The 7,341-nt window shown below is 39.8% G+C and overlaps 2 long non-coding RNA genes across 2 annotated transcripts; both read right to left on the bottom strand.

Annotated features, from left to right (window-relative positions):
- Positions 1-1,229: 1,229 nt before the first annotated feature.
- On the bottom strand, positions 1,230-2,395 carry LOC134070691 (uncharacterized). Its single transcript, XR_009936958.1, has 3 exons — positions 2,252-2,395; positions 1,455-2,029; positions 1,230-1,346 (listed from the first exon to the last, which is right to left on the bottom strand). It is a non-coding gene; the product is annotated as an uncharacterized LOC134070691 (long non-coding RNA).
- Positions 2,396-2,968: 573 nt separating this feature from the next.
- On the bottom strand, positions 2,969-6,955 carry LOC134070690 (uncharacterized). Its single transcript, XR_009936957.1, has 4 exons — positions 6,859-6,955; positions 6,064-6,305; positions 4,881-4,937; positions 2,969-4,481 (listed from the first exon to the last, which is right to left on the bottom strand). It is a non-coding gene; the product is annotated as an uncharacterized LOC134070690 (long non-coding RNA).
- Between the last annotated feature and the right edge of the window lie 386 nt (positions 6,956-7,341).

Here is a 7,341-nt window from a genome sequence, read left to right as displayed (position 1 = left end):
CAGCTTCTCCCGCCGTCTCTACGCCTCTTCGCGTAGGGTGTGCAATTAAATGATATGATTATGATCCTCTGTTATATCCACCTCCCAGTGTGTCAGTGGAGGTATTATAGACGCTGGACGTACTCACACCCTGCTCGACAACGCGCGCACACACACATACACACACATACACCTTAAGCTGTATTTCTCTCTTTCCCTTTTTTCAGCTGTCATGTGTGGGCGGGGAGGAGAATTGGAGAGGGTATTGGGAGAACCCAGGCGAATTCTCAGGCTAATTTCTGATGCGATGCCAAGGGCTTCTCTTCAAACACCCATCATGCTCTTGGGTGGCGCTTCTGTAAAGGTTTGTCGAGATACGTGGGCGGGGGGCGTTTAGGCACAAGCACAGGCACAAATACACACACACACACACACACACACTCTCTCACACTCTCTCACACACACAAATGGAGTGAAGGGCTGACATATGATGGGATGGCAAGGTAGGGTGGTGGCAGCTGCAACAGCTAAGGTAATGGTTGAGGACGACTGCACTAAATTTCACTAAGTAGTTTGTCGAAAGGAGAAACTGACCTACAGCACTTTGTCAGTTTTATGTACATGCCATGCCTACATACACAGCTGTGAATTTAAGAGGTATGGAGACATTCATTTGTCAAAACATGCTAATAGCCAAAATATATGTGTCATTGCTGTTGATTTATGGGTAGGATTTATGAATGTAGACCAATCTGCTTGCAGACATTTATTGTATGGGTGTCACTAGTAAAGAAATCCATAATAAAAGAAAGGGCTCAATGAATAATGTAATTGAAATCTCTGTGCTCAACTAAGTAGGTAATACGATATTATGCCCAAACCCATTTGCTGGATGAGATATGTACAGGAGGCTCTCATGAAAGATGCATGACAGACAAATAGCCGACTGTGAGTTGTGTCTGGAAGCCTCACATGGATGTTTCCTCACTCAGTGACCTAATCAAGATTTGATCATGTTCACAGACACCTGTGGAATACCTGGAGTTGGTGTTATAACTCTACATTAATGAAACGTGTTTTTGCTATGTATTACGTATGTCAGGAAAATCTTCCCAATATTAAGACACAAGAACCACAAACAAGTAGTATATTTTCAGTATACTCTGGCGCCAAGAGGAGAGACATAGAGAGGAAGTGCTTTACCTCTCCGAAACAGTCTCTGAGCTCTTGGACACAAGAAAGTTCTTTTATTTAACAAGCAGATCAAAACACATGAGAATGACCTTCAGTCAGGAGCTCCATCGTAACTCCCTAAATGTCTTATCTTTTCCAGGTGCATAGCGTTCCTGTGAGTCTCCCAAGTGAAACTGTGTATAACAAGTTATGAATAACAACTCTGTGAATAACAACTCTGACGCACACAAGTGAAGTTAATAATGATGATATATGTTATATGCATTTCTTTGTCAACGTACATTTTACTGTGATAGAAGTCATCAACATGTTTCTCTTTGTCTTGAACTGAAACATTAAGCGTCCAGTCATTGACCAGTGTAATAAACATCACTCCCTCCTGTGCCCGTTTGATTTGAATTGGTAGTCTAAAGAGTCCACTGCATAATGGGTTGTTTGGTTGCATGTAGTAACATCTTTCTCTTCTGAAGAAGTAACTAAGGAACTTGTCAGAAGAAAGCACAGGAACTCAACATTTGCTTATAACAGATTTGTTTGCATGTTGTATGGAAATACTAGTTCAGTGTAGATTCACTGGGTGTATGAGGTATGATAGGCACAACATGTGAAAACACCTGTGGAACAGTAACCCTGTTTCAATTGACTTAGCCTACCGATATAACACATTTCTGTTAGTGTAAAATGGCACTACTACAATATCAGCCATGAAACTGGCAAAAGCTGCAACAGGATGATATGCAGACTAAACTTGGAGTTTGACAAACAGCAGCACCCATGCAGTTTGCACTTCCTGGTGTTGTTGGGGCTTGCACAAGAGCTTGTGCTTCCACAGTGCCCTCCACATTTGTAGGCACCCCTGGTAAAGATTAGAGTAAAATGAAACACAAAAACGTGAGACGATCAAATTTGGCATGAATGTTCACTTGGACTAAGATATGAATTGTTTAGATTAATTTCAACTCTATCTACAGTATGTACTATTTGCATCATCACAGAAATGAATGTCAACCAGAAATTCACACTTGCATGGGGGTTCACTATCTCAACACGATAAGTTTATACCCATTTCCTGACTTACCGAGGTCAATACACTTTCTCCTTCTTTAAATTGTGTATTCTCTTGTTCTGAAGATGTTGAAGAGTGACTAGGGTGTTTGGTGTAATTTAATGACTATATCTTAATGGAAGAGAAAATCATGGATTATTGTCTGATCTCAGAATAAATTTGCTTCCTTTGAAGGATGGATTTGACCTCATTGTTTTCATTTTGAAACTAAGATACAATGCCAAAAGATGACTTTGTTTCTGTGAAATTGTTTTGAAGAACTTGATTTTTGTCTGTTATTGTCTCTTTCATTCAGAGAATGAAATTCCTTCTAATGGGTGTGCTCTTCTAGCAACTCTTCTTTCTTTTGGAGACTAGATTACTGAATATTTTAATGTTATTGAAATGTTCCCATAAACCCTGCTGGGTGAGGAGAAAGAGCACTCACGCTGGAAGGAGACAGAGACACACAGACATGTTCAGTAGAGTAACAGCTCTACTATAAAAGGGAGAATAGGTGAAACTCGTCAACTGAAAATTAACATATTTGACATGTCCACAAATTGACTTGTTTTTGCACCAAATAATACAAAACAATAGTACAGTATGTGGTGCTAAACAATAATACTAAGTATATGAAACCATAATTTAATATGAAAATGGTGGTTATTTGATTATGGATTTCTCTGTGGATTTTTCTCAGAAGAGAATCTTAATGATTATCAGTTGGTGAAGTGACACATACTCACTGTAAACAGCAGGTGCTCTACTGCAACATTTTTATTATTAGCTTTATCCATAGTTTTGAGATGTGAGGTCTGAGATCAATTCCCAGACTCAGAGACAGCAAGGCTGAGGAAAACACATGCCAAACATCCGGAGAGAGAAAGAAAAGGGTTGATGTACTGAAAGCATCTGGTGTATTACAGGAAGTGTTCCAGGAAGAACTTTAGTGTAAGATTCAATTAGGTTGCTAGACCTATGGACACCACCTACACATTCTGAAACGGAATCCCACAATCCAGATCAATACAATCCCGAGGGAAATATGTGTCATACAAATATACAAATATACAAAATGCTACATCTTACCAGGAATCCGATCCCTTCATAACATCTCTTCTCAACATTCACAGTAACTATGTCTCCCAGACTCAAAGGCCTGTGCATTAAAACATACAAATCTTTCTCCAGAAATGGTGAAAAAGGTCACTCCAGCAACATGCCTATGATCGGTTTGTCTTGTCTTCACTTGGGTCTCCCGGACATAGTTCATAGAGTATGCCCACAAAGTCTCTCCAGTCCAGTTTCGTCCATAATCTTTAGGTCTATTTTGACCACAATCTTCTCTTTCAACATTGGAAAAGTATCTCCTGTTTTCTTGCTTCTTGCTCCTCTCTTTTTCAGTCCATCTGTTGCTTTTGATAAAATATTTAATCTGCACAATGACATGACAACAGCAATACAGTCGAATCTAATGTAACCTGATCTACTGTAGGGCTGCAGAATTAATCACGATTTGAACAAAAGCAGTTAGCTAAATCAAAATACTGTAATTAATTGATTGTGAAGCTCACAGCTCTGTCCCAATGGTTAATCTTGTCACATCTATGATTTTTATATTCATGTCATTCTGCTTGTGTGACACACAATGAAGCTCACCAAACAGGACTGCTGTGCCTGTGCTGGGTATGCCCACCAATCAGAAGGGGCAATTTTGAACAGACTTTTTGAACAGACAGAATTTGACAGACAGTTTTTCAACTTGACTTTCAAAAAAATCAAATGGCAAATGCAATACCGGTCTAGCCTGGGTGTTCCCATGCTGCCTTGCACACTATTTGATTCACATCGCTAAGGCAGCCTGGAAACTATCGCCCTCTTTTTTGCCTCAGATAGGGGACCAATACCAGAACAGGGGGGGAAAGCAAGACGATGATGAGCTATGCACAGACGCATGATAGACATCCGTGGCGCCCAATGAACGGATCTGGGCACTTTTTCAAATACGAGAAATGTGGTAGACGCTAGCCAGGCTAATAACGGTCAGAAAAAAATTCAATGCAATGAGGTGATTTTCACCAAATTGTACAGCCTTCATCTCCTGTACAGTGAGTGTCAATTCGAGCATCATCCCACTCTCCTCCATCCTCTCCTTGGTGTCTCCTGCAGTCCCTGTCTGATGCTCCTGCCGGGGAGCCTCTGTTTGGAGATGGAGGATATACTTTGAGGGTGTCTGTCTCACTGGTTTTCTGGCCTGCCACTGCAGACAAACACAGAGACAACTCATAGATCAGAACAGCCCTGATCAATAGGAAGAGGCAGGATAGGAATCTGCCGGTGCATAATCTTAGTCACAAAGTGAGGACAAATGTATGGCCACTACTGCATCTAATCAAAGTACAACCTCATCTACATCTTCAGGTCATTCAAACATAATCTATAGTCTCCAGCTGTTGCATTAGAACAAGAACTGCTGAACAAGAGAATTAGGGCAGTAGCAATTATCATTGAAAATATTTAGGGTGATTCAGCCATTAATTTGGAATATGACATGGTAAATTACTTGGCCTCTAAACAAAACAAGATAAAATAGTTAAAGATAAGAATTAATACACTGTATTGAATTTTACTGAAATTGTGCACATCTGATCTGACTTACAATTTGGTTTGATGTATGCACTTGCACTGTGAACTCTCTTGAGAGGATTTTTTTCATCTGAAAAAAAAAAAAATAAAGTTGTTACAATGTCTCTCCTTCACAATATTTTTTCTGACTGTCTCTAAAAGCATTATGCAGCATATATATTATGTGAAAATGTATGCCTGTACATTTCCATCAACTATAAATGATTTATAGTCGATGGAAATGTACAGTCATATGAACAGGCAATGCAAAATAATGGATGTCATTTGGACATGTATGTATCCAACATTAGTAGCCAACCAACCACTGGTTCCAAATTAAAAACAGCATCATTTTGACCTCAGTTAAAAATGATGCAAAATCTCCAAAAGATTAGCTCAGTTAACTTGTCAGTGTTCTTAACAAAAAACAAAAGTCTAAGTCAATAAATACATTTTGCCTTACTTTGCTCTTCAATCTCCATTTACATAAACACAACTACTTTTTTGAACTTCCTTTTCAAACATCACATCAGTCATGGTGACCCTTTTCAATTTTCCTTTCCTGATTCTCCATCATCCCACCACTGTAGACAGCAAGGTCATCGACATCGATGTAAAGATGTCATGCCAGTGGAAATGGTGCCATTGTGTGGTCACCGTGTGGAACAGCAGAAGGGGAACGCGCCAAAGGCTCACTAGAATCAGCACAGTAACATGACCCTATCATTTTACAGTCCAATAATAACATCCATTCTATCAGATACTGTAACAATTTCTTTTTTCCCCCTTTTTTTTTAAAGCAAAAAAGCCACAACATTTGAGTGGGGAACACGTATACAGATAAATGACAGACACACACACACACACACACACACACACACACACACACACACACACACACACACACACTCATAGAGACACAGACAGACACAGACACACAGACACACAGACACACAGACACACACACACACACACACACACACACAGAGACACAGACACACACACACACACACAGACACAGAGACACACAGACACACAGACACACACACACACACACACACACACACACACACACACACACAAAGACAGGAGACAGGTCTCAATTCAAAAAGAAATTTGACCTGTAAACAAAAATGTAAAACAAATCTGCTCACTTTTGACATATTGCGACAATGTCTTATCCAGTTTAAAGTCTCCATGAATGACCAGACACTTACATGTATGCAACACCTTCTCTGGGTCTGTGACGTCTCTCCATTTCAGAGGCACGTTTCCCTTCAGCAGGTCCTCAGAAAGGGCACTCACTCTCCCCTCTGTCCCCTGTCCAGCCTCACGAACGTAAACACAGTCTGTCCTCGTCAACTTCTCCACTTCCATGGCAACCATACTGGTCTCAACACAGAGGTGACGGCCAGGTCCGAGTGATGAGGTCATCAGGGTCAGTGTGGATTTCACATCTCTGTGGGCATGTGCATATGACATACTGTACAATATACATAAGACATGTGCCGACACATAGACATTTTTGTTCACTGTATCAAATAAGCTACTGACACATTGAATTTCCCCTATCTATCTACATCTATCTATCTATCTATCTATCTACAGTATAAAATAGCTGCTTGTGCATTATGGACCAAGAAGGACATAACTGTTTTGTACAACTGTTTACACACTATGTTTTGATTTCATAAAACACTTTTTGCAAAACACCAATAACAGTTTAAATGTAATGATATAACAATAATCACACACATGTAGATTTCAGATTTAGTTGAAAGTAAAACATTTAGTAAAGAATAAACATTGGAGCTCGGTCAAAAACATCTTGTAGACTAAACCTTCTCTACAAATGTTCTCTACAATAAGATTGCCAAAGGTCTGTAAATTAGTAAAGGTTTGTAGATTTGCACAGAAAACTCTGTTTGATACTCTGCTGTATCCATTGTTAAAGGCTTAAATGGCACACTCACCGCATCACAACAACTGCACTAAAATACTAAAATACTCACATGGTGCACGAAGCTCGACTAGTTCGGTCATTCAGCCCAGAAAAAAAACATGGACCCATTGCAGGTCCGCACACTGAAACACTACAACATCTACAGAACTGTAACTGTATTACAGATCAGTATTTATTTTAAACATTTTTTTTTTATTTTTTCGTTGCCATCCAGCAAATGTACAGTAGGCTACATGAACACATACAGTATGGTGGAAGAGGAAACGATTGTCAGTTAAAAATCCTCTTCTATAAACGCCTCCCTCTGATTTAGAGAAAGGTACAGTATTTTGCCCAATAGCTGGTTTCCATCCTTCATGCAGATTTCAGACACAGCTGAATAACAGTTCAGGTCTAAGGTTACACCTGCCCCTTTGAAATTTTTCCACTTCGTGGAGGAATGCAAAATAACCTGTTGATCATGCTATCCAGTGGCACCTTCCACAGAACATGGGCCATGGAGACAGACCCTGAGCTTCTCACATTACAAAAT

This window comes from Sardina pilchardus, chromosome 22 (genome assembly GCF_963854185.1).
Source record: "Sardina pilchardus chromosome 22, fSarPil1.1, whole genome shotgun sequence".
Taxonomy (NCBI): domain Eukaryota; kingdom Metazoa; phylum Chordata; class Actinopteri; order Clupeiformes; family Clupeidae; genus Sardina; species Sardina pilchardus.
This window is presented reverse-complemented; position numbering and strand designations above follow the sequence as displayed.